At 40.2% G+C, this 27949-nt stretch overlaps 4 pseudogenes; 1 reads left to right on the forward strand and 3 right to left on the reverse strand.

Annotated features, from left to right (window-relative positions):
- Positions 1 to 6: 6 nt before the first annotated feature.
- On the reverse strand, positions 7 to 8590 carry LOC132363477 (ETS domain-containing protein Elk-4-like; annotated as a pseudogene).
- LOC132362082 (ETS domain-containing protein Elk-4-like) lies at positions 976 to 4746 on the reverse strand (annotated as a pseudogene).
- LOC132362969 (zinc finger protein 709-like) lies at positions 8535 to 27943 on the forward strand (annotated as a pseudogene).
- On the reverse strand, positions 18932 to 19015 carry LOC132364188 (U6 spliceosomal RNA; annotated as a pseudogene).
- Positions 27944 to 27949: the final 6 nt, after the last annotated feature.

Raw genomic sequence — 27949 nt, forward strand, 5'->3', positions numbered from 1 at the left:
CATAGGTTATTTTTTCTGTAGATCTGGGGAAAATGGGCCAGGGGTGGAAGGTCCATCCAGGCTAGACAGTGAACAGCCCATGACTGTTCAGCACAGAAGGAAACTTGAAAAGTGTTTTAGCACCTTGAAGTCTGGCTGGACTTAGGGGAGCAACAGGGCTGAGAATACTCCAAAAGTAGATACTGGAGAGGAAGGGACTCCAAGACAGTAAGATGGGTGTCTGTGAAAATAGTGCTGGCATAAGAGAAGCTCTAGGGAGAGATGGGCTTAGTATTATCAGTGGGCTTGGATCACTACCTGTGATCATGAGGGTTGGTGCCAGCTGTAACCCTTTGGGTTTCTTGGACCTTGATGAATTATTTTGTCCTTTTCTGGCAAAGCTGAATCCTGGTCTTTAGGCTCCAGTGACAAGTTCTCTGGAAGTTCCATTGGCTGAGAAGCCACTAATTCCATGTCTGCGTCCATGTCTGGGTCCATGTCTGGGTTGGAACTCAGCGGTAGTGAAGGTGTTCTAGGAGGTTCCTGAAAAGGGCAAATGGATGAAATAGGAGGTGTGGTGGTAAAAGCGGCAGTTGCACTGGATGCAGAAGCTGGTGTTTCTAGGGAAGGCAGTTTGGGGGAATATAAACTATCCAACGCTTGGATAGTTTCCTTGGAAGATGGAGAAATACTTGGGTCAGTTGAATTGGTAGCAGCAAGAGTTTCTGCTGGTGGCTTTTTGGAAGGTGTTACAAATTTGATAACAGAGGGGATTTTTTTCTCTGCAAATTTCTCAGCTGGATTCTCAACCCTAGAGATCTGAAAAGCTTCCTACTGGAGGAGTTCAAAGATTTGAGGGTAAATGAAGAATATAAGCCAGAGTATCTGTAGTCACTGCAGCTAGGGGTCTTGGCACCAGGCTGCGGTGGCTTCTTTTTCCCTCCATTCTCCTCATTTATGGATCTGTCACTGCTGACTTCACTGATGCGTAAAGCTTCAGTCTCCCTCAAGCCTGCGCACTGGCATAGGAACCGTATTCAGAATCTCTGGGTGCGAGACAAACTTGTACACAAATTTCTGACCCCTCATGTTTTCAATGATATTCTTCATATAATAGTATCTGAGGGATCGGCTGTGTTTGGCATAATTCATATTAGGCTTGTTCTTTTGAATCCCTCAGAGACGAGCCACCTCTTCTGCCTGCAAATGCTTGAACTCCCCATCATTAGAGGTCCAGCAGATCATGTGATCGTTCTGAGGCTCCTTTAGGAGCTGAAGGAGGAACTGCCACAGGGTGATGGCATTGTCAAGAGCAGTGAAGGAGGCCACTTGTGGGGCTGCCTCAGGGTCTCTGCCTCAAACATGATGCTTCTCTCCACCGGCCACCTCCTAACATTGAGAACTCAAGGACAGTGAGGCAGCCACTGACACCCGCGGTGGAGCCAGATATAAGATTTTAATTTATTTAAGAAAATGAATATCCTCTTAAATGACATTAAACACACAAAAAAACAGCATCACAAATATTTGTAGGCCAAATCGGTTGGAAGTCTCAATCTCAGTTAACGATGTCAATACTCAAGCCCACATCATATATATATATATATATATATATATATATATATATATATATATATATATAATTTGTAATGGTTACAAAACTGAAAATGAACCATATCCATTTTTGTTTTTAAGAGGAGGAAATGAGGAGTCTTTTTTTTTTTTTTTAATTGATTGATTGATTGATTGATTGCTATGTTGGGTCTTCGTTTCTGTGCCAGGGCTTTCTCTAGTTGTGGCAAGCGGGGGCCACTCTTCATCGCGGTGCACGGGCCTCTCACTGTCGTGACCTCTCCCGTTGCGGAGCACAGGCTCCAGACGCGCAGGCTCAGTAGTTGTGGCTCACTGGCCTAGTTGCTCCGTGGCATGTGGGATCTTCCCAGACCAGGGCTCGAACCCGTGTCCCCTGCACTAGCAGGCAGATTCTCAACCACTGCGCCACCAGGGAAGCCCCATATCCATATTTTATCTTTATGGTGAGTCTTTACTGTTAATCAAGGAAAGCAGGACTTTCTATATTGCTACTCTCTATTTACTTACACAAGAAAGCAGATTCTGAAACAGTGTTTAAGGTGTATTATGTGGTGGAAATACAAGTGATCAATAGTGACATCTTCATTTACTGAGGCAGACTTTGATGTAAGAAGAGAGATGTGATAGGACCATAAAATGTAGAGTTGGAGATATCCTCCCTGAAGGTTAAATCAGGAACTAGATATTCCAGAATTCATCCCCTTTATGGTTCCATGGTAGAATTCACCAATAGCCTCTCTTGCATGAGATTTGGAAAGCTCATGTGAAGAAGGCATTAGTCAGATTTTTGAGCCATCATACAGATAGAGACAGATACATAGGAGTCAAGGACACCATCTTCCAGCTCATTTTTCAGATTCTTTGCTTTCCTAATTAAGAGTATTCTCAAACCCACCAATGATTTATTTGACTGCCATTTTCATAGAGGTGTAGCTTTCCACTGATGTCTTTATAAGATCCATATGAACAATCCATTGGGGTTTAGATTTTTCTGTAAGGCCTTTTGTGTCCAATAGGAAACTATTCAGACTTTACTGCTTGGGAATATTCTCTGATTCTCTTCTACTTTATATTCACATAAGTCTTAATTGCATAGGAAACACCTTATTCTGTCAATAGTGCTAATGAGCTTTTTTTTTAAATTTATTTATTTAATTTATTTATTTTTGGCTGCATTGGGTCTTCGTTGATGTGCACGGGCTTTCTCTAGTTGCAGTGAGCGGGGACTACCCTTGGTTGCGGGCTTCTTGTTGCTGTGGCTTCTCTTGTTGCTAGGCGCGCGGGCTTCAGTAGTTGTGGCACATGGGCTCTAGAGCACAGGCTCAGTAGTTGTGGCACATGGGCTTAGTTGCTTCACGGCATGTGGGATCTTCCTGGACCAGGGCTCGAACCCATGTGCCCTGCACTGTCAGACGGATTCTTAACCATTGTGCCACCAGGGAAGCCCGAGCATGTTTTCCTGATTCACCATAACATCTCTAAGGGTGCATTCAAAAACGACAACGTGGAAGTTTCTCTACTGCGTTGAACACTGGCTCATTTACCTGGTCCTTCCATATGAGAATAAGCACCTTCCTCAAGTCAAAAAAGACTGTGGGTGTGTCCTGTTCCTTGTAGCCGAATGTAATCCCTCAATCTGTTTTCAATTATTGTTGATTGTGTGTGATTAAAAGCATGTGCATTTTTTTGTTAAACGAACACGTCTGTAGCTGTTTCATAGAAAAATTTTATTAACTTTTCCAAGCCATTGTATTCTAACAAATACTGTGTTTTTTTTTTTTAAGAAATTCACGTTTATTTATTTATTTATTTATTTATGACTGTGTTGGGTCTTCGTTTCTGTGCGAGGGCTTTCTCTAGTTGCGGCAAGTGGGGACCACTCTTCATCGCGGTGCGCAGGCCTCTCACCATTGCGGCCTCTCTTGTTGCGGAGCACAGGCTCCAGACGCGCAGGCTCAGTAATTGTGGCTCACGGGCCCAGTTGCTCCGTGGCATGTGGGATCTTCCCAGACCAGGGCTCGAACCCGTGTCCCCTGCATTGGCAGGCAGATTCTCAACCACTGCGCCACCAGGGAAGCCCTAAATACTGTGTTTTTATCACCAGAGAGGATAAATGAAAATGCCCCATTATAGTTATGAATTTTTAGATAAATTTTGCAGTTTTCTTCATTTAATCATTCTACATTATGAGGCAATATTGTCATGTACTACAAGTTGAGCCTTTTTTTCATCAGGAAATTTTCCTTTTTTATTCTTTATTGTTATAATTTTAGTCGTGAAACTAATTTCTAATTTATCCTTAATAACAAAAACGTAATTCATGTTTTTCTTCAGTGCCTTCTTGCCAGTGACCCTCAGGATCATGCCAGTGGTCTACAAGAGGGGTGTAATGAATTCTAATAAGCATGATTACAAATCATAAAGGGACTAGGAGGTAGAACAGTAACAGGATGCTGAAATGGACTTCTTCCACGATTTTGGCTTGTGACAGAGGATTTGATTGCTATTCAAGGAGGCAAGACATTTTTCTTTATTGAGTGCTGTGAAGAGGTAAACTTTATTCCCCCTTCATAAGAAGCTCCAGTCAGTCATATTATTAAGAAAAGGAAAATATGAGTCATTTTTATGATTTGGAACTTTTTTACCATTTTCAGAGATAGCACTACAAAATATCCTTATGAATGCCTTGGCCCATTATGGTCACTGAGTACCTTTTTTTTTTTTTTTTTTTTTTTTTAATAGCTACTTTATTTATTTATTTATTTATTTAGTTGTGTTGGGTCTTTGTTTCGTGCGAGGGCTTTCTCTAGTTGCGGCAAGCGGGGGCCACTCCTCATCACGGTGCGCGGGCCTCTCGCTATCGCGGCCCCTCCCGCTGCGGGGCACACGCTCCAGACGCGCAGACTCAGCAGTTGTGGCTCACGGGCCCAGTTGCTCCGCGGCATGTGGGATCCTCCCAGACCAGGGCTCGAACCCGTGTCCCCTGCATTAGCAGGCAGATTCTCAACCACTGCGCCACCAGGGACGCCCCCACTGAGTACCTTTGATGAAGGACGTGTGTGACATTTTTCTCTTCAGCAGGAAAAGACTTGGCCTTGCAATGAATGCAGGCCAACTCTCGGGCCTCTGGGAAAGCTTTGGTGCTTCCTACTTGTTATCCAAACACCGATGCATTTCCTATGGTATATTAGACACCCTTTACCATGAAGTACCTCAGTGAAAATATATAAATTTAATTCTTAGCATACTATGTAATATTTGTAATATCTCCTTCATGATGAGACTATACTCTTGATGCTAAGGTTTCACAACTCTCATTGGCATGCACTTTAGGGTCAACATATCCCATTCAGCACTGATAATCAAGGCACAAATCAAGGATTTGTGTATTTGGGCAGGAGACAGGTTCTTGCAGTCCTGGTGCTTATATTTAGTAGGAAAAGTGAGATGGTTAACAAATGGTAAAGCTCTGGTTTATGAAATGCAAATAAGGGCATTGAACAAAAGTAAAAAATGTCATGTGATGTAATACAGAGACCGAGGTATGTATATGTCTTTTATTTGAGGGTGTGTGCCTCAGTAAGTGAAGATATCATTATTGATCACTTGTATTTCCACCACATAATACACTTTAAACACTGTTTCAGGATCTGCTGTCTTGTGTAAGTAAATAGAGGGCAGCAATATAGAAAGTCCTGCTTTCTTTGATTAACAGTAAAGATTCACCATAAAGATAAAATATGGATATGGTTCATGTGCAATTTTATAATTATTACAAACTATATATATATATATATATATATATATATATGATATGTGGTCTTGAGTTTGGACATTGTTATCTGAGACTTGAGACTTCCAACTTATTTGGCCAACAAATACTTGTGTTGTTTTTTTTGTGTTTAACATCATTTGAGAGGATATTCATTTTCTTTAAAAATTTAAAATATTATATTATTGAGCATTTTCATTTTGCTACTGTTCATATTGAGTGACACAATGTATACCCCATTAAGCCATGAATTCCTCCCAATTGGAAAGAGTTGGGTTTATCTGCACTGTTCTAACTCATCCCGAATTCGTGAGTAGGGTGATATCTATGCAAGACTACTTTGATTTCCCATTGGAAAGTCCAAAAAGATGTATGGATATTTAAAGGTAATAATCCAAAGAATAATTGAGATGACCTGTAGAAAGGGGATATCATTTTGAGTAATATCATTATTGAGTATAAAAGGAGAGATGGGAAATTTTTAATGTTTTTTTTTAGCAGGAGCTGGAAGCCTTTTGTTTCCATGATCCACAAAGCCCACAGTGCATTTTGCTCTTCACGGGTTTCATTTCCATATGCTTATACTTCCAGCACATTTTCTGCAAGACTGGAAAATAAAAGTAACAACTTCAATTTTTAGTAAAGAGCAGAGGAAATAAAATCTTTTCCATGTTTTTTAGTGTTAGATAAAAACCAGGGGAGAAATATACAAGGACAGTTGTATGCAGCATAAGGAGTAGTAAAAGGGAAGTTTATAGTGATATACACTTATGATATACACCGTGATTAAAACACTCAGAGTAACAGGAATAGTTAGCAATTTCTTAGCCTCATAGTGAACATCTATGGGAAACCTAAAGCTAATATTTTTTATAAATTTATTTATTTATTTATTTTTGGCTGCGTTGGGTCTTCGTTTCTGCTTGCGGGCTTTCTCTAGTTGCTGCAAGTGGGGGCTACTCTTCGTTGCGGTGCGCGAGCTTCTCATTGCGGTGGCTTCTCTTGTTGCAGAGCATGGGCTCTAGGCGCACGGGCTTCAGTAGCTGTGGCACGCGGGCTCAGTAGTTGTGGCTGGCAGGCTCTAGAGCGCAGTCTCCGTAGTTGTAGCACATGGGCTTAGTTGCTCCGTGGCATGTGGGATCTTCCTGGACCAGGGCTTGAACCCGTGCCCCTGCATTGGCAGGTGGATTCTTAACCACTGCACCACCAGGGAAATCCAACATCTTTCTTTTGATGCACTTGAGAACATCAGTGTTGACATCTGATCCCATTTTGGGTAAGGTGTTAATCCTGCCCCCAAAAGGGCAATGATAAAACAGAAGGTAACGCATGGAAAATGTCTTTAGGGTGACAAACATGTATTCAGGGTAAGATATTTTAGAACATAAGGAAAGAAATTCAAATACAGAGATCCACATATGATCACAGAAGAAAAACTTTGAAACCACCTACATGGTCACTAGCAGAGGAATGAATAAGTGAAAATGATAAACAGTCTTATAAAGGAAAAATACAGAGCAGCACAACAGAATGGATGGTTTCTGCTCGGATGTGTAAAGAGCTCTGAGAGATCATTGTTATCTTCACAACAAGAAAGAAAAACTAAACAACCTGAAAGGCAACACCTGTTCTTAGATTCATGAAAGATTTGACTACTTGGCAATCAATGCTCCCCAAATCAGAGACAGACAAATAGAACTGTCAGTTACCTGGAGGTGAAGCAACTGGAGCCAGTAACCTCTAGGAACATTTAAACTGGTAACTTGAATTTGCTGGAGACACAGATTGGACTAGCTTGAGATTTAAAACATTTAGGGAGTCCAGTCTCAGGGAACCCCCCAAATTTATGAATTTTTCCTTCAGGAGCCCAACAAGGTTCTCCTCATGAATGATCGAAAAACACTGCCTCATGCTTCATGCAGGAATCAGGAAAACCATTCTGATAAGCACACAAAGCCTTCTGTTCCCTGTAACTCAGGCTCTCAAAGAAAATTAACTTGCCAAAACCTTATCTGAAATGGGGCAGAGCAGTCAGACAACTCCCTGACCCTTCAGGTTTTCTGTGTCAAAAGGGAAGGAATGAATACTAAGAACCTGTTCTGAGGTTCATAGTCCAGGGATTCTGTCCTGCCAAAACATTACAGGTTTAATCATAAGAGAACATTTTTCCACACCAGTACCTTCCTACCGTACCAACAGGGCTCAGTATAAAAAGAGTGGATTAAAACAGAGTTTTAAGACACAGACTATTTAACATTGAGTTTCTAGGGATACCCAAACACAGCAGGGGAGATAAATACAAGGAGACTTATATACAGCGTAAGTATAGTAAAAGGGAAACTTATAAACACCTATATTAAGAAAGAAAGATATCAATTAACAACCTAAATTTACACATCAAAGAACGAGAAAAAGAACAAGCTAAACCTAAAGTATAAAGTGAATACTTTTCAAACTACAGAACATGGTGAAAAGAAATTAAGACAAGTGTAAATAGAAAACATCCCAATTTCATGGTTCAGAAGAGTTAACATTGCTGAACTGGCACTACTTCATAAAATGATCTGAAGATTCAATGTAATACTTATTATAATGCCAGCTATAATCTTTGTAAGAAATTGGCAAGTTGTTGCATAATTTTATGAGTGGGGAAGAGGCAGGGATGGATGGAAGGCTCAATCCTGTCAAAGTACAAATATTAAAATGGAGCCAGACTCTTTATTACAGATGGCGGGATCACCTTAAGTGTCTTTGTTTCTAAACAAGGGTCACTATTTAGAATGGTCTGACAGACTTAAGCCAAGACCCTGACCCATATAGGACGTAAGACCCTATTGTTTCAGTGTCGCCTGATCTGGGCCATCTTCGAGTGCTGTACTTACTTTATTCATTTGGGAATTCAATCGGCATTTCCCTGTACCTCCGCGTTCATAAAGAACTGGGCGAAAACAACACAGGCCGCCCCAAGCCGGAAAGAAGTTCCGCTTAAATGCAAACATCCTTTGCCGGGTCAGGTCGCCGCCCACCCGCAGAATCTGGTTACGCAGACATTCATCCTCCTGCCCCGCTGTCAGTCAAGCGTGGGGGGGCGAGGCCTCTCAAACTGTCCAATCAAGAACCCCGCTGGGGAAAGTGGGTGGGGAGACGCACTCCATTGGCGCAAACATCCCTACTCGTCCTTAATCTTCTCTGTGGCTTTGCCGTAGTGTCCCTTGCGCTGTGGTTTGCAGCGGTCGTGGGAGTCATAGGAGGGACTCAGGGAAACCTAGAAATGGTAAGTGCGCTGCCCAGCGATGTGGTGACGCGGTGGAGTGTCTGGTCGGAACCGGCCCTGGCAGGACCCGGGTCTGACCGCGGTCAACTCTGGGGTATGCGGACCCGAGCCGCGTGTGTCTCCGCTCGGACCTCAGTCCCCTCGGTCTGGCAGCGTGGGGGCGGGGCCGGCAGCCGGAACCCCGGGCGTCCTGTCCCGTCACTGCGCGCGGCGACTTGGGCCCTCACCCCGGAGCCTCTCTGGGCACCTCTGCGCCCACAGTCTGTCGTCTCCCCCAGACTGTGCGGTGACCACAGGGGGGGTCATCAGGGAACAGTCGTGACTGGGTCTCCGGGGATCCTGCGTTGGAGGAACTGTGCTCTGTGGAGTCCACGGTCTCTCCTTTCACGTCAGAGGGACTCGTTTTCTTCTGAGTGTTACGAGTGTTCCGGTTTTTAGAGCAGGGTTTCAAATTCACAGCTCTGTTTCCCCAGCCTAGCTCTGGCAATAAATACCTAAATTTCCAGATCCCTCCTCTCATTCCCAAAGCCATCTTCGCCTTTCCGAATCACAGCATCACTATCAACTGTTTGTCCTCTGTGGTGCATTTCAAAGGGACCCAATATTTTAACTGTTTATCCTTTTCCCACAGAGCCATGGATGGCTCTTAAAGATTTATTTATTTTTTTTATCTGTGGATGTTTTACATGAGAAGAAAGCCGAATAACCACACAGAACCATGTACATTGTATGAAAACCTTGTGCCTCTCCCCCAGAATCTTTACAGGACACATACATCCTATGGGAAGTCCTTTGGATGGAGTTTATTTTTGTGGAAACTGTCAGCACTGCCTATCCCTGGGTTTGTAACTTTAAAGAGATTTACCGACTTAGTCTGCAGTTTTCAATAAAGGAAAAACGTATTTAATCAATAGAGCTATAAGGACAGTATAAAATAGTTCCAAACAGGCAAGAAAGAGGTGACTCTGAGGGAAGATAAAATATTCTTGTATTACATTACATTTGTTAAGAATTTTGGTCCCACTCTTTCTTTCCCTGAACGTGTGTAGTAAGTTTCTGAGGTCTGTGCTTACTTTTGGATATTTTTAAATGAAATTGCAGGGCTTAGACCAAAAGTGTTCAAGTATAGTTAATTATTTACAAATGGATTTCTTGCCATGGAAATAATAATTAACTGACATCTTTTATTCTGGGTGGAATAGATATTTGGGATTTTCTGCTTGAACTACTAAAGTGCCTTACCATTTTCTTTCCTCCTTCCCACGTAAACACTGGATTTAAGTTATTCTGCTGTATTGTTCAAAAACTGGCTTTGTGTCATTTAAAATTTCAGGGATCCAAAGCAAGTCCAGGGAGAGTAGAGGCCTGTGGTCAGTGAGCCTCACTAAGACCCCCTTGAGGCTGGAAAGGGAAGTACTCCGAAACCTAGTTCGTTCTTCCTGGGAAGCCTTACCCTTGCAGGTGTCCTACCTGTTCGCATCCACCACAGAAGAAAACTTTATAGTGAGAGAAGATGCAGAGCTTTGGAAAGCTGGCGGTGCACCTGCACGTGGGGGTGGGGATGATGCCTTTTTTAGGTTGTAGTTGTAGTTCCGTAGGCCTAGACACTTTCAGACAGAGTGTTTGAGTTTTGCATCCACAGTGTACGTGCAGTTAGTGTAATTTGTACACACTGAGAGTCTGTGAAGATCAGGTGTTCTGTCTCATGGACAGAAGGTTTATGAATTGGGGAGTTCCTTTGGGTCAGAGCCCTAAACTGAATCAGGCTGACAGTTTCCTGACTTGTGACAAGAGAAGCCTGGGGAAGGGAGTGCTTCCATGCTTACAGGAGAGAGGAGGGCGTGTAGAGCTCCCAGAGATCATTCGTGTGGCTGCTAACCTGTCCCTACCCTCCTTCACCAGGGACTGACCCACTCTAGGGGTTCCATCTCAACCTGGAGTGTTAGACACCAAGTCTGGAATATGTTCAACTTTCTGAAAATGGGGTTTTCTTCTGAATTTGAGGGAAGCAGCCTGCTTATCTGTTTTGATTTCAGTATTTGGATTCTTTTATCCTAAATATTGCAGCCCTTTAACTCTAGTTTGCACTAGCACTTGGGATTTTAAAATGTAAGTTGATCGAGAGATACGATGTAAGGCAAGAAAACTGGAATCAAATAGAATTTTTATTCCATTTAGGCAAGAGAATCTCAAGATGTGAGATGGGTGTATTTAAGTTCTCAGGTGCTTTTTCCATTTTTAGGTCAGTGTACGTGCCTGTCCCTAGAGAAGTTTGACATTTAAAAGGCTATTATACTATTCCTAAGGTAAATGAGTTCCTATTTTAATGGATGTGAGGAAAAAAACAATTCAATTTCTATTTTCATCTGTAAGAGGAAAATCCTCAAAGCCTCTGTAAATATTTGAAATTCTTAGTTTACTTCAGCTCTTACTTTGCAAGTCCTAGTGTATTAGAGTATGCCATTCGTTCCTGAAAACATCACCAGTGTGAAATATAGTGGAAGGACAAACTGTAATGCCCCTAGTCCTTTTCGTTAGAAAGGGACTTGTAAATTATTTACAGTCTGCAGTCTTATACACCTTACTGTTTAAAGGATTAAGTCTTGGTGTGGTTTCCTATGTAGAAAAGTTAAAATTAAATTAATATTTAAATGTAAAAGTTAATTTAAAATAATTATTAAGCATAGCAAAATATGGCATATAAAATTTTTTCTCCTTCTTTTAAATAAATAATTCATGGGAAGGTTAAAAAAATCCCTAAGATAGGAAACTGACTTAAAACAACTCCCTGCCCACATATCCCACTCCCCTTCTGTGCTCTTACTGCAGCCGTCTTCAAAGAACCAGTTTTGATTACTTCCATCATCCTGCTAGTGTTTCTTTATATAAAACCAAGTCATGGTGAATGCACATTTTTCTTCTGTTTGTTCTTGGGTGGGTTGGTGGGGATCCACATATTTGATGTTTAACTACTGAAAACTTAAGCCTCACCCCTCCCTTTTCCCCTAGCGCTTCTTACCTGGACAGGCTGATAAGAAAGCCTGGAAGCTCCTGCTCCGTGAGCTGCTGTTTGTCGGGGTCTCCTCCTGTGCGCTCTCCTGCCCTATGTGGCATTGTTGATCCCAACAACCCTGGGTTCTATATACAGAGGCTTCTGAATTGGCAGTTTCTGTAATTCTTTGTCCTTTGGGAGCAGGAGTATGGGAATGGGGCCCTCCTTACAGTGTTTCTAGGTGGATGTCTTGGGTGTAACCCATCTATGTGTTTGGAGTGAAGATGTGTCTGAGGCTGGTGTCTCCCAACTTTAGGAGAGGTCTTAGTGTTACCAAGTTCAAGCTCATACTGCTCACTGTGGTACCCAAAAACTGGGTTCACCTTTTGGTGGGTGTTGAGCCAATAGACACAACCAAGCCAAAGATCGGGAGAAGGAAGGATTTATTGTTACTTGCAGCAAGTAAGGAGAACACTGGGGATCTTTCCCAAAGCATTGTCACCCTGAACAACAAAATTGGGGAAGTTTTAAGCTAAGGGTACATGCATATTCATGAAGGGGATTGAGCAGAGGAGAATTCAGCATAAAATTGGGGCAAAGGTCGACAGAGTCCAAGCTTTGGTTTATGAAGTCAGGAGGGTCAACATCATCATTCCGTCCTCCACCTGGGTGGGGGCCTTAGTTCCTGCAGAACTCAAAGATATATTATTTTGTATATATATCTATATCCCTTGAGGAGGAACTAGGACTCTGCTGTATCACTGCACTATCGTTTGACTACTTTTTCTCTGTTCTTTCATTCCTTTTTTCCTTAAGGTCATTGATTACTGAGACCTGTTCAAGGGCAAGCATTGTGGCCAGGCTTAGATCACAAAATGGCTTAGGCCAGAAATGGCTTCTCTTATGTCAAGAAAGCCAGGGTTCTCTTTCACTGGGGTTCCCCTAACTTATCTGCTTACAGCTGCATGACAGGCCAATAAAATGAGAGGTGAGGTGTTGGGGCAAGAAGTAGCGACTTTATTCTGAAAGTCAGCAAACCGAGAAGGTGGACTAACTAGGTTCCTAAAGAACCATCTTAATTCAGAAAAGAATTTAGGTTTCTTTTATGCTAGGAGGAGAAGTGAGAGGGCAGTTTTTCATCTTTTTGTGGCATTTTCCCAGAAGGCAGGAGGTCCCAGCTCCTAAGTCACCCTTATCTGTAGATACCATCTAGCCTTGGAAAACAGCTAGTCGAAAGCGCTGTTATTCTTAGGAATTAGGGTTTGGTTAATGATTATCATGCTGGGGGGGATGAAGTTTAGGAGGACAAAGTAAAATACTTTAATGCATTCTGTGAAGTTAGTACAGCTTAATCAGGTCAGTTAATAAAATATAGAAGGCCTGGGAATTCTCTGGTGGTCCAGTGGTTAGGACTCGGTGCTTTCACCGCTGTGGCCCAGGTTCAGTCCCTGGTTGGGAAGCTAAGATACCGCAAGCTGAGTGGCTTGGCAAAGAGGGGGGAAAAAAATCTATATATATATATATATATATATATATATACACACACACACACACACACACATATATGTGTGTGTAAAAGGACTTTTGTAACAAGGCAAGAGAGCAAATAGCCCCGTTACATTAGGGTGTTATGAATACGATTATACCCCGTGAATGAGGTGAGCCTAGGGGTTACTTCTTAAAGAGCAGTTATTTAAAAGAGAAAGAAAAAAAAGAGAGGGAAGGGAGCCAGTCGATGGTGGACTGAGTATACTCTCCAAATACCAGAGGGCTCATCAGCAGCACCTCTGCTGCAGCTGCTTCTCCCTCTACTGCAACAAAGATCCTGACCCTCTGAGTTATTAGGGACGACACAATAACCTCACTGTGACACAGCAAAGGAATTAGTTTTAACTGATTTAAGCTTGGGTTACTTAAATTATATGTCATGGAGGAAGAGACATGATACATCTTTACCTGGTTATCCTCAGGGAACCTCAGCAGCCTTGCCATTTCACAGTCTCTGCAGGTAGGATCTGCACTGCATGCACTTTGCTCCAGGAGCACAGGTATGACATCACACTAACGACGTCCTCCTCTGAGGATATTCATTTCACACTCATTCAGAACTAGTATTGGAATGGGAGCTCATACGAGGTGGATGGGCCATTGACCCACGCATAAGATAAGACCCTCATGCCTTGGTCAAGTTCCTGAAAATTCTTTTATAATCAGATGGCTGCTCCCTCTCTGACACTGTGAAGAAATAGTTACATAGTCTTTTTCAGTACCCACAAGATCTGCTGGGTCCTTTTGGTGTTGGGAGGCAACGTTTTCCTTGTTTACTAATTTTACTTGAGCCCATATTTGCTATTGCTTGGAAATTTGCCCACCTTGAGGTCACCCCTACCACAGAAGGCTCTAGACTGTGTTTAAATTGCCGTACAACAGCCATACATAACACTAACTCGGGGCTTCCCTGGTGGCGCAGTGGTTGAGAATCTGCCTGCCAATGCAGGGGACACGGGTTCGAGCCCTGGTCTGGGAAGATCCCACATGCCGCAGAGCAACTGGGCCCGTGAGCCACAACTACTGAGCCTGCGTGTCTGGAGCCTGTGCTCCGCAACAAGAGAGGCCGCGACAGTGAGAGGCCTGCGCACGGCGATGAAGAGTGGCCCCCGCCTGCCACAACTAGAGAAAGCCCTCGCACAGAAACGAAGACCCAACACAGCCATAAATAAATAAATAAAAAAAATAAAAAAAAAAAAAAGCTTCCCCTCCTCCTTTAAAAAAAAAAAAAAAAAAAAAACACTAACTCGTGTTAGAATCCTCTTAGCCTCCTTCACTGTAGAGTTTTCAGTGACCTTTCATACCTCCTGGAGTTACCTTAAATTGTGGCCTTAAATTGTCCATAGACTTCTGATGCAAGAAACTGCCCTGTGCCTCACACTGTTTGCCATTAGAGCTGCAGTGACTGTCACACACTGAGCTTTCTTGAAAATAAAGAGTCTCGGGGCTTCCCTGGTGGCGCAGTGGTTAAGAATCCGCCTGCCAATGCAAGGGACACAGGTTCGAGCCCTAGCCTGGGAAGATTCCACATGCCGTGGAGTAACTAAGCCCGTGTGCCACAACTACTGAGCCTGCGCTCTAGAGCCCGCGAGCCACAACTACTGAAGCCCGCGCGCCTAGAGCCCGTGCTCCGCAACAAGAGAAGCCACTGCAATGAGAAGCCCGTGCACCACAATGAAGAGTAGCCCCCGCTCGCCGTAACCAGAGAAAGCCCGCGCACAGCAACGAAGACCCAACGCAGCCAAAAAGAAAAAAAAAAGAAAAGAAAGGGTCTCATAAGCACTGAGCTTGTGACCCTCTGCTAAGCTGCCCATTGTGCCTTTGACCCTAGAACTAGCACCCCATCGGGTTGGCATACCTACCAGCACCACCGCGTGACATTATGGAGCAAAACCTGTCCTGGTTTATGCCTCCAGCAGGAGGGTGGCCTGTTCTCTCTTCAGTCCATTAAAGGATGCTGTGGTCTTGGAAGAGGTCACCACTCCCCCAGATGGAGACTTGCCTCGGGAGTTTCTTGGGATTAACTGAATGCATAGCTCTGGGGTGTGCATAGACTTTAAGGATGACAATATGCATTCGTGCATGATGAGCTCAGTGGAGAGTTGCTGCTCTCATCCCTTGTGATATCCCTGATAAATGACCAAACCACACAGCTAACCAAACATCAGAGAGTCATCTTGATACTGGCCAAAAATTGGCCCCATCTACATGTATTCACAGCCTTTTGGACGATGTCTAAGAATTGCCCCTTTATATTAAAAGAAATGTTGGGATCTCTTGATTTAGAGATATCCAAAATAGAAATCAAGGTTATTCTCATCTGTACATATACTAGGTCCACAATATAGGGACTCACCAGGACACTCTTATCCATGTTGGAGTCCCAAACATGACTGGTAGTAACCGTGGCACTTCTCAGAATATACAGTGCTGCTCTCCAACATGACATTCAGTTGAAGTTTCACTTCCGTAACAGGTCTCAGGCTCATGGAGCACCATACTGGCTTATTGAAATAGGTTCAGATCAGTTGTATGAAAGGTGTCCCGTTTTGGTCATCAGTCATCAGGGGTGAATTGCAATGAGTCTGTCTGCAACTTTTTTTTTTTTTTCTAATTTACTTCAGTGTTTTTTTTAGAGCAATTTTAGGTTTACAAAAAAAGAAAAATAGAGAGTACAGGGAGTTCCCACATAACCACTGTGCATCCACACAGTTTACACTAATTTTAAATCTTGTGTGTGGAACATTTGTTAAAATTGTTCAGTGAATGTTGATACATTAAAGTATACAGTTTACAGTAGCATTGACTCCTTGTGTTAAAAGATCTGTAGATCCTGGCAAATGTTTAATGACATAAATCCTTCATTTCATTTCTGTATCCTATAGCATAGTTTCATTTCCCTAAAAATCCTATATGCCCAACCTATTCATTCATTCTTCCCTTGAACCCTCAAATCCTTCACAATCAGAGATTTTTTTCTTGGCTCATAGTTTTGTTTTTTCCAGATTGTCACATACTTGGAATCATACAGTGTGTAGCTTTGTGAGATTGGCTTCTTTCACTTAGCAGTATACTTTTTTTTTTTTAATTTGGCCACATGGCATGGGGAATCATAGTTTCCCGACCAGGGATCAAACCCTGCATTGGGAGCATGGTGTCTTAACCACTGGACCACCAGGGAAGTCCCTTTTGGGTTCCTCCATGTGTTTTCATGGCTTGATACCTTATTTCCTTTGGTATCCTTCAACCTTACTCTGCTCTTATTAATTCCAAGAGTAATCTCTGTTGTAGATTCTTTCAGATATTTTACATAGACAATCATGTCATATAGAACAAAGACAGTTTTATTTCTTGCTTCCCAATCTGTATATCTTTTATTTCCTTTTCTTTTCTTACTGCATTGACTAGGGCTTCTAGTACAATGTGTTTTGTTTTTATTTTTTTCTTTGTGTGTGTGTGTTTGTCGTATAGTGTTGAATAGGAGTGGTGAGAGGAATCTTCTTGCTCTGTTCCATTCCTGTCTTACCAGTAAAGCATCTAGTTTCCCACTACTAAGTATGATGTTAGCTACAGGTGTCACGTAAATGTTCTTTCTCAAAAAGAGAGAGTTCCCCTCTATTATTAGTTTGTCATCATAAATGGATATTGGATGGTATCAAGTCCTTTTTCATGTTCATTTCCCCCTTCTTTCATTTCTGATATGAGTAATTTCTGTCTTCCCTCTTTTCTCTGTTATGTTGACTAGATACTTATCACTTTTACTAAATTGATCTCATCAAAGGACAGCTTTTGGTGTTGAAAACAGAAGAGTGTTTTTTCCCAATATATTTTAAGTAATTTCAGATTATTTGCTCCTTTAAATATTTCCACATTCTTTGATCTTCCAATCAAGCTTATCCTCAAAAGCACCACCAACTGTTTAATTTCTATTTTCTGAGAGATTTAGTTTTCCACTGATGGCTTCACAGATCCACATTAAAAATCCACCAGCTTTCCATTTTCCATTACCACCAGCTCTTTATCTTTGCCATTATTTGGTGTTCTGAAGGTTTGTAATTTTAGCCATTGTAGGAAGTGTTGGGTGATATCTCATTCTTTTATTTTCAGTTTCCTGGTAATAAGAATTTTTTCACGTGCTTATTTACCATCTGTATATCGTCAATAAAATGTGTGTTCAGATCTTTTGCTCATTTTTAATTAAGTTGTCTTCTTTTTGTTCAGTTTTAAGAGTCCTTTGGATGTTTTGGATACCAGTGCTTTATCATTTAAATGATTTCCAAGGATTTTCTGCCGGTCTGTGGCTTGTGTTTTCATTCTCTTAGCACTGTGTTTCACTGAGCAGGAGTTTTTCGTTTTAATGAAGTCAAAGTTATTTTTATCTTTTGGATCTTGCATTTGCTTTTGTATCTAAAAATTAATCACCAAAACCAAGGTCACCTAGATTTTCTCATATGTTATCTTTTTGGAGTGTTGTAGTTTTACATTTTACACTAAGTACTCTGATCCATTTTGGGTTAATTTTTATGAAAGGTTTTAAATCTCTGTCTAGATTCATTTCTTCATTCTGCATTTGGATATCCAATTTTTCCAGCATTATTTGTTGAAAAGACTAAATTCTTTCTATTTAATTGCCTTTGGTCCTTCGTCAAAGTTGAGTTCACTATTATGTGTGGATCTATAGGAAAGCAGTTGACTTTTGCATGTTAACATTTTAATCTTCAACCTTCCTCTACTTTCTTAGTAGTTCAAGGTCCTTTGTTGTTTTTTTTTTTTTTTTTGCTATTGGAATTCTTTGAGCTTTTCTCCAAAGATAGTCTTGTCGTATGCCAGCCAAGGCAGTTTTATTTCTTCTCATTTTTTGTCCTTTTTATTTACTTTTCCTGTCTGATTGCATTAGCTAAAAATTCCAGTATAAGATTGATAAAGGAATGGTGAGAGGGGACATCCTTGTCTTCTTCTTGATGTTACCAGAAAGCATCTAGGTTTTTCTGTATAGTCAATTTATATTAAACAAGAGGCCAGTTGATGTAGAAGTAGTTGTGGGCAGAGGGCAAGCATTCTCTAGAACACTGATTTGATCTCAATCTTTTAGTGATCCTGTATCTCTGGGTTTGACTTTCTGTGATATAATGAGAAAGATGTTTGGTCTTTGTCCTGCGTTCCTAGCAAAAACCTTTTGAAGTCCTTGGAATGACTTGAGTAATAAGGGTGATAGAGTGTCTTTTGTTTTAAGTAAATTACAAACCTGATGGTGTGTCAAGGAAATCTGTGATTTGTAGACAGCTGAGTAGAAATGTTGGTAACCAAGACACGCCATTTGTGTCTGGCATCTGAAGTAGAGACATTGTCTAGGACTGAGCGCTTAAATCTACAGAGTGTAACATATGTGAGTTAGTGTTTGAATTGAATTGAACCGTTGGACATCTATTTGGTGACAGAGAGTTGGAGAAGTGGCATTGGGACACCGCATATTTGTTGTTAGGAGGGGAAAAAACCACTATTATCCTCAGAGGTGCCCCCACCTTTGAGAGCAGAAAATGCTAAAAGAGACTCACATTGGCTATTTCCCTACACCCCCAGGTCAGTTAGGCTCTAGCAAAATCCCAATTAGTTGTGCGCTTGTGAAATAGATTGTTTTCAGGACAGGCCTTATTAGAAAGAAGAGACTATTCTGGGTATATATTTATTTATTTATTTATTTTTATTTGTTTATTTTTACAGTTGATTTACTGTATTATATTAGTTTCAGGTGTACAGCATTCAGTATTTTTATAAAAATATGGAACGCCTCATGAATTTGCATGTCATCCTGCTGATCTTCTCTGTATTGTTCCAATTTTATTTTAAAATTTTTATTGGAGTACAGTTGATTTACAATGTTGTTTTAGTTTCAGGTGTCTGGGTATACTTTTTTGTTTCTGTTTCTCATTTGGAGACAGCAATTTACCCTGTGACCTCAGCTCTCTGATGGAAGAGTTGTTGCTTTTAAGTTTCTTGGCTTTTTTTCTTCTGAGGACTAGAAGGTACCAGAAGCTGACTTCCAAGCTCCTTAGATACCAGACCATAGATAAGAAGTCTCTCACTCCTTTTTTTGATGTTTGACTGCTAACAACTTTAAACCTTACTTCCTCTTTCTTTCATCTACTTGTGCCCACATCTGTACATGGTGATAAGAAAGCCTCAGTGTCCCTTCCTTTGGTTCTGGCAAGTGATTGAATCCACAGAAGGCCTTGCTCGTGTACTTGAATTCTCACCCTAGCCCATCCCCTAAGCTCAATAAAAAACCCAGGCCAGGCTCCTTTCCTTCTTTCCTTGATGTCTCAAGGCATTTTTCACCTTCTTGAGAGGCTTCCTTTCCTTTTCCCAAACACTTCCATTATAGAAGTTAAGAAACCCCTTTCATGCTCTTTAGGTGTGTATATGTTATCATCAGTGCAGACATCTGAACTAAATCTCGGGCGAGGCTTCATCTGTCTGTGCAGGAGACCATAACAGTTATAGAATAGGTAACATGCTGCATTTTTTGCAGTACTCTTTGCTTTACTGTTTTATTGATAAAACCTTCAGATCTGTTGATATTAGTGTATGTCATCCTTGTATATCTCTCCAAGTGCAACTATGCAATAAATTCTGTGGACGTTGTTGGAAATTGCTGGGCTGTAAATAGCGATCAAGTTCATATTCACAGGAAAGAGCAATGGAGTATATCACTTGACCATTCCTCCATCTGTGCATAATTTAATGATTTTTTTTCCCCAATGCTCTTCAACACTTGGGGTTTTTTTTTCTTTTTCTTCTTCTTTTTTTTTTTTTTTTTTTTTTGGCTGCGTTGGGTCTTCGTTGCTGTGCGCGGGCTTTCTCTAGTTGTGGCAAGCGGGGGCTACTCTTCATTGCAGTGTGCAGGCTTCTCATTGTGGTGGCTTCTCTTGTTGCAAAGCATGGGCTCTAGGGTGCGCAGGCTTCAGTAGTTGTGGCATGCAGGCTCAGTAGTTGTGGCGCACAGGCTTAGTTGCTCCGTGGCGTATGGGATCTTCCCAGACCAGGGATTGAACCCGTTCCCCTGCACTGGCAGGCAGATTCTTAACCACTGCACCACCAGGGAAGTCCCAACGCTTGGGATTATTAAATTGACTAAGTTTTGTTCTAATCACTGTGAAATGGGATTTACTGGACATCTTAGTGTCCTATTACCCAGTTGCCAAGGTGATGGACATTTTTTCATATATTATCCTTTTCATATCTGTTAAATATGTTTTGCTTCTTTTTCCATTTTAAAATTATGTCTTCATTTTAACTCTACAAAGTAGCCCTTTTCTATTTTTATATCTGTGCACGTTGCAGATATTTTCCTTTTTATGTATCTTTTAACTACCTTAATTTTAATATATTTGAATTTGTCTCTGGCTTTATAGATCATTCTTTTACTTATATGAGATACTCTTTCTATTCTTCTATCAATAAAACATTTACCTGTGACTTCTAAAAGTGGCCTAGTTTTATCTTTCACATTTAAATCTACAATGAGTAGGCTATTGTCTATGGAATGGAGGGAAATACGCTGCATTTTTCCAAGTGGATAGTAGTTTGTCCCTTATGTAGTCAAGAGTTCATGATATTTGCCACTACTCTCCTGTTCTGTCCTTGAACAACTTTCCATATTAAATGCTGGTCTGTGGAAGACACTTTTCCTTTCCTTTGTTCTGTTTGTTTTCCTTTCTGCTAATACTTGTATTGTCTGAATTACCATAGAGGTATGTTAGGTAGACCGTCATGTTTTTCCATGGAAGACTTTGTCCATTTTTGGACATTCCTTCTTAGTATTAGGTTTGGAGGAGTAGTTTTTATCGAGTCCTAAAAACTGTTTTAGGTATTTGTGAAATTTAATAAATATATCATTTGGGAGAGATGACATCTGGGCGACGCTGAATTCTTTCCAAGAACACATGCCATCGTTTTACTTACTTCAGTCTACTTTGACATTACCCAATAATTAAAAAAAAATTTTTTACATGAGGATCATTAAATATTTTGTATTAGTCTTGTTTAGTATTGAATTAAATTTGGTGTGGAGGAAACCAGAAGCAAGCTCTCAAATGTTGTCTCTTGGTGTTACCACGTAGGATGGGCTGAGTTCTCCAAGTAACAAATTAGAGACTCAGTGCCCATAGTTGTTTAGGGAAGTGGGTGCTGATCAGGTAGGCACCTTCTGCTGAACATGAAACAAAATTACAGACTCTCCAAAGGAAAACAGGAGTTTACTATATACACTTTAGGAGCACTGAGGCACTTTTATCTGTAAGGTTGGTCGGCTTACTCCCAAAATTACAGATTCTAGATACTAGTGAAAGATGAAATTTGTGAGCAAGCATTTCTAAGGCTAAGCAGTCTTGGGCCTGCTAATGTTCACTGTCTTTTGCACACTAAGTGGTTGCACTTTGTTATGAGCAAGTGCTGTTGTTCCAGTGAAGAAAGAGTAATTAGGGCTGCCCTAGGGGGCTCCTCTTACTCCCTGGACCCACAAGAGAGGTGTTCCTTCGTTGATGTTGCTCTACCAAACAAGCTAATTCTAGCATCAGAATTGATGGATGGGAGCCTTTTTTCTGTTCCCTCCACATGGACATCAATGGGTAATTGGTCTCTTTCAGGGACCAGCATTTAGGAAATTATGCCACTGGGGAATTCCTATACCTAGGATGGGCTGTCATGCTGCTGTGCCCCACCTGGTAGCTCAGAAATGAGAGAAGGTGGGAGGACAGCCTCTAGAGTGGCTGGTCAGGTATCACTTGCTGATATTAGAGAAAAGGGGTTTTGTGTGTGTGTGTGTGTTTTTTTGAGGAAAACATTGTTGAACTCTTTATGTATTTTTATAATTTATGCAAATTCACCATGAAACCATTGAAGATTTTAATGAAGCCCTTGCAAACTTTAAGTCTTAACCTGTTCCTCAGGGTCATCAAGGCCCAGATTATAGTTGTATGATTCTGCCAAAAAAAGGTCTTCTGTGATCTTATCATCTCAGTATGGGTGTTCTAAAAATTGTTCAGAAGCCATCCTCAGGCACATGAATATAGGGATTTTGTGGAGGTGTGAGTTGTCCTGTTTTCCTCCTCATGCCTCGGCTCTAACTCTGAATAACTTCCTAGCCCCATGAAATGAGATAGAGAAAGGAAAGCAAAACTGAGTATGTGATCAATATTATATAAATTTTAATTTATACTCCTCCACAAGAATATTTTCATTCAGCCACCTGGATCTGACTACTTCTATTAGCCTGGAATACTTCAGGACAATATGACTATCTGGATCTTGTTACAGGTTGGATTTCCACAGGACTTTTGGCCTCGTGTTTGATGATGGGAATAGAAAGAAAACCTTCCAGTTCTTCACTGTGTTGGTATTTGTTAAAACCTCATGCAGGTGTGAACCTGTGCTCGTATAGTGCTGCACGATATTGTGGGTACTAAAGAGGGACTGAGAAAGTTTTTATCAGAATGAACCGGTGTGCTTAAAATGGATTATTTCTTTCATCTGTATAGCAAGTTTCTCTTATTTCTCCAAGGTGCTCTATGTCTTGACAAAGAGAGGAATAAAGACTTGAAGTGATCACAATACAAATGTAGCAGTAAATTCCTTGTGTTCATGATGCTCTTGAATTCATGAGGGAGTGTCACCATAGAGTGAGAGTTCTAATGACAAAGTTATAGAACAAATGTTAGGAGACCGCAGAGTCATATGTGAACTTCCTATGAATTGAGTATAGATTGCTGGTGCTCTTCATTCTATCCATTCTCTCACATACGTATTTGGGATGTTTTAGGATTCAGTGACCTTTGAGGATGTGAGTGTGAAGTTCACCACAGAGGAGTGGGCTCTGCTGGATCTATCCCAGAAGAAACTCTACAGAGATGTGATGGAGGAAACCTTTAAGAACTTGACCTCAATAGGTAGGGATGATGACATTCTTACTTAATTACTTAGTCAATTAGAGAACCAGTGTTGCTTGCTCATCAGCACTTTCAAGAGGTGAAATGTGGAAAGGGACTACATTAGTAAATAAACCAGGCATGGTCATAGTTCATCATGGACCTGTCATGTAACAACTTTTCTCTGATATTTTACAACTTACAATGATTTTTTTTGTTGTTGGTCTGCATTTTAGGAGAAAAATGGGAAGACCCTGTTACTGAAGATCAGTATGAAAATCATGGGACAAATCTAAGGTGAGTTATACTCACATGAGAAAGTAATGTCTCGTGACAGAATGTTAGTATGCCATGACATTTTTTTTTTTTATTCAAGTACAGTTGATTTACAATGTTGTGTTAGTTTCAGGTGTACAGCAAAGTGATTCAGTTATACGTATATATATATATCCATTCTTTTTCCAATTCTTTTCCATTATAGGGTATTCCAAGGTATTGAATATAGTTCCCTGTGCTATACAGCAGGTCTTTGTTGTTTATCTGTTTTATATAGAGTAGTGTGTATCTGTTAATCCCAAATTCCCAATTTATCCCTCCCCCACCCTTTCCCCTTTGGTAACCATAAATTTGTTTTCTATGTCTGTGAGTCTGTTTCTGTTTTATAAATAAGTTCATTTGTATCATTTTTTTGGATTCCACGTGTAAGTGATACCACATTTTCTTTATCCATTCATCTGTCAATGGACATTTAGGTTACTTCCATGTTTTGGGTGTTGTAAATAGTGCTTCTATGAATATTGGGGTGCATGTTTCTTTTCGAATTAGAGTTTTTGTCTTTTCCAGATATATGCCCAGGAGTGGGATTGCTGGATCATATGGTAATTCTATTTTTACTTTTTTATGGAACCTCCATACTGTTCTCCAGAGTGGCTGTACCAATTAACATTCCTACCAACAGTGTAGGAGGGTTCCCTTTTCTCCACACCCCCTCCAGCATTTATTGTTTGTAGACTTTTTGATGATGGCCATTCTAGCCGGTGTGAGGTGATACCTCGTAGTTTTGATTTGCATTTCTCTGATAATTAGTGGTGTGGAGCATCTTTTCACGTGCCTGTTGGCCATCTGTGTGTCTTCTTTGGAGAAATGTCTGTTTCAGTCTTCTGCCCATTTTCTGATTGGGTCCTTTGGTTTTTTGATATTGAGCTGTATGAGCTATTTGTATATTTTGAAAATTAATCCTTTGTCAGTTGCATCATTTGCAGATACTCTCTCCTATTCAGTAGGTTGTCTTTTCATTTTGTTTATGGTTTCCTTTGCTGTGCAAAAGCTTTTAAGTTTCATTAGGTTCCATTTGTTTATTTTTGCTTTTGTTTCCATTACTCTAGGAGACAGATCCAAAAAAAATATTACTGCAATTTATGTCAAAGAGTGTTCTGCCTATGTTTTCCTCTAGGAGTTTTATAGTATCCAGTCTTACATTTAGGTCTTTAATCCATTTTGAGTTTATTTTTGTATATGGTGTTAGAGAATATTCTAATTTTCTTTTACATGTGGCTGTCCAGTTTTCCCAGCACCACTTGTTGAAGAGACTGTCTTTTCTCTATTGTATATTCTTGCCTTTTTTGTCATAGATTAATTGACCATAAGTGCATGAGTTTATTTCTGGGCTTTCTATCCTTTTCCATTGATCTATGGTCTGTTTTTGTGCCAGTACCATACTGTTTTGATTACTGTGGCTTTGTAGTATAGTCTGAAGTCAGGGAGCCTGATTCCTCTAGCTTCTTTCTTCGTTCTCAGGATTGTTTATGCCATGACATTGTAAAACAAAGAAATAAAACAAATCAGCCCAGCCTTAAAATTAATGAACCTTAGAATTTTTGCATCAAACCTTTTTTCTCAAATGTGTCCTAAATGTTGAGTGTTTGAAAAATAGTACACTTGGAATCAGTATTCAGAATCACCATTTATGAATATTACTGTTTTGATAATTGCTATGATTATCTTGCAGAGCTTTAGTAAATTCACTTTCAATCAGAATGTGCAGAAAATGTGCACTTTCCTTTAAAATGGTAAAATTTTCATTGTCATAACTATTACTAAATATAATTAATAATTCATTAATAATATGCTTCTTATTTTTTACAGCAGTCATATGGTAGAGAGACTCTGTAAAAATAAAGAAGGTAGTCAGTATGGTGAAACACTTAGCCAAATTTCAAATCATAATCAGAAAAAGAAAACTGTGAATTCAGTGTATGTGGACGAGTCTTCATGCGTCATTCATCCTTTAATAGGCACATGACATCTCGCACTATACCCAAACCACGTGAGTATCAGGAATATGAGGAGAAGCCATATAAATGCAAGGAATGTGGGAAAGCCTTCAAGCATCGTCAATCCAGACATACCCATGAGAAGATTCACAATGGGGAGAAACCCTATGATTGTAAGAAATGTGGGAAGGCCTTCAAGCTTCGCCAGTCTATTCGAAGGCATGAAAGGATTCACACTGGAGAGAAACCCTATGAGTGTAAAAGATGTGGAAAAGCCTTCAGATATCACCACAACTTTCAAAAACATGAACGAACTCATACTGGAGAGAAACCCTACAGATGTAAGCACTGTGGTAAAGCCCTCAGTTCTCTCAGATACTGTCGAATTCATGAAATAATGCACACTGGAGAGAAACCTTATAAATGTAAGCAATGTGGTAAAGCTTTCAATTGTCCCAGTTACTTTATAAAACATGAGAGAACTCATAGTGGATTGAAACCATATGAATGCAAGCAGTGTGGTAAAGCCTTCAGTTGTGCCAGTTACATTCGAAGACATGAAAGGACACATACTGGAGAAAAGCCCTATGAATGTAAAAAATGTGGTAAAACCTTTAGTTGTTCAAGTTCCTTTCGAAAACATGAGAGAACTCATACTGGAGAGAAACCCTATGAATGTAAGCAATGTGGTAAAGCCTTCAGTTATTCCAGATCCTTTCGAAGTCATGAAAGGAGACACAGTGGAGAAAAGCCCTATAAGTGTAAAAATTGTGGTAAAGCTTTCAGTTGTCCAAATTCCTGTCGAAAACATGAGAGGACTCATTCTGGACAGAAACCTTATGTATGTAAAGAATGTGGAAAAGCCTTCAGTTCTCTTACCAAATTTCAAAGACACAGGATGAAGCATACTGGAGATGGACCTTATAAATGTAAAGACTGTGGGAAAGTCTTTGATTGTCCCAATTACTTTCATTGTCATGAAAGGACTCACAGCGGAGAAAAGCTGTATAAGTGTAAGGAATGTGGTAAGGCCTTCAGTTTTCTATGTTGTCGTCAAATACATGAAAAAAGTCATACTGGGGAGAGGCCCTATGAATGTAAGCAATGTGGTAAAGCCTTCACTTATCTCAGTTGCATTCGAAAACATGAAAGAACTCATACTGGAGAGAAACTCTATGAATGTGAGGAATGTGGAAAGGCCTTTATTTATCCCTCAAATGTTCAAAGACACATGATAATGCATACTGGTGATGGACCTTGCAAATGTAAGGATTGTGGGAAAGTCTTTGATTGTCCCAGTTCTTTACAAGCACATAAAAACACTCACACTGGAAAGAAACCCTATCAATGTAGAACTTGTAGGAAAGCCTTCAGTTGCCCCAGTTCTTTTCAAAACCATGAAAAAACTCATAATGGAGAATAGCGCTATGAATGTAAGGAATGTGTGAAAGCCTTTATTTGTCCCAGTTCATTACACATACATAAAAGAGCTCACACTGGAGAGAAACCCTATTTTTGCAAACAGTATGGCAAAGCTTTCAGCACTCTGTTATATTCAGATACATGAAAGAACTCATACTAGACAGAAACTGAATGTAAGGAAGGTGGGAAAGCCTTCATATATCACACAACGTTTCCAAGGACACATGAGAGTGCACACTGGAGAGAAACAGTATATATGTAAGGAATGTGGGAAAGCCTTCAGTCCCATTTCCTTGGAAAGCCACGGAAGAACTTGCAGTTGAGAGAATTGTGTTGAATGTAAACTATGTAGGAAAACCTTCACTTGCCCCACATCCTTACAAAACCATGTGAAAATGTGCATGCGATAGAAACCTTATAACTGAAAAATAAGGAAAACTTCAATTTTAGCAAATATTTTCAAAGTCATATGAAAACTTCACTGGAAAGAAATTATCTCCATGTAAGTACTATGTGTATACTGTCTGAAAATTCACAACATGAAAGAAATGTTATAAATTTTCTTTGTAATTGATTCATTCTTAAAGTGATTCTCTATGGTATGGATTTCTAATTAATTTTCAAAGTACACATTGAAGTGAGAAAATTTTGTAGGTACTCATTAAACAAGAGTTCCTAAAAAATTAATAGGTAGTTTTTTCTTTTAGTCATTTAGTAATGTTTTGTGTGTCTATGTTGAAGTCTATTGGAACCGTGAATTGAAGCTTATTTCTAGTATGCAAGTAGGTTTAATTTTTACCTAATTTTGTAAGTTATGTGTAAAGAAAGGGACATTGAAAAATGCCAGTTTGGTTTTTTTTTCCCACTGGCTTCCTATGGCAAGTACTGGATATGCCTTATTCATTTTATATATATATATATTCCACCTTATTTAGCAGAAAACTATCTTTTTATTGCCTAAAGATCCTTATTCTGTTTTCCGTGGAATATATAATTGCTATATACTTGTAAGTATGCAAAGTTTATCATAGTGTAGTCTCTTGTGAATTATCTTCATCTTTTGTCCTTTATACTTTGTCATTTCTTTTGGCTGGGATTTGGACTATGGAATTTACTTTAAGAAGAGAGGTGTGTGAAAGGACAATAAAATTTAGATTTGGCAATGTCCCTTCT

Source organism: Balaenoptera ricei, chromosome 3 (assembly GCF_028023285.1).
Source record: "Balaenoptera ricei isolate mBalRic1 chromosome 3, mBalRic1.hap2, whole genome shotgun sequence".
In the NCBI taxonomy this organism is placed as follows: domain Eukaryota; kingdom Metazoa; phylum Chordata; class Mammalia; order Artiodactyla; family Balaenopteridae; genus Balaenoptera; species Balaenoptera ricei.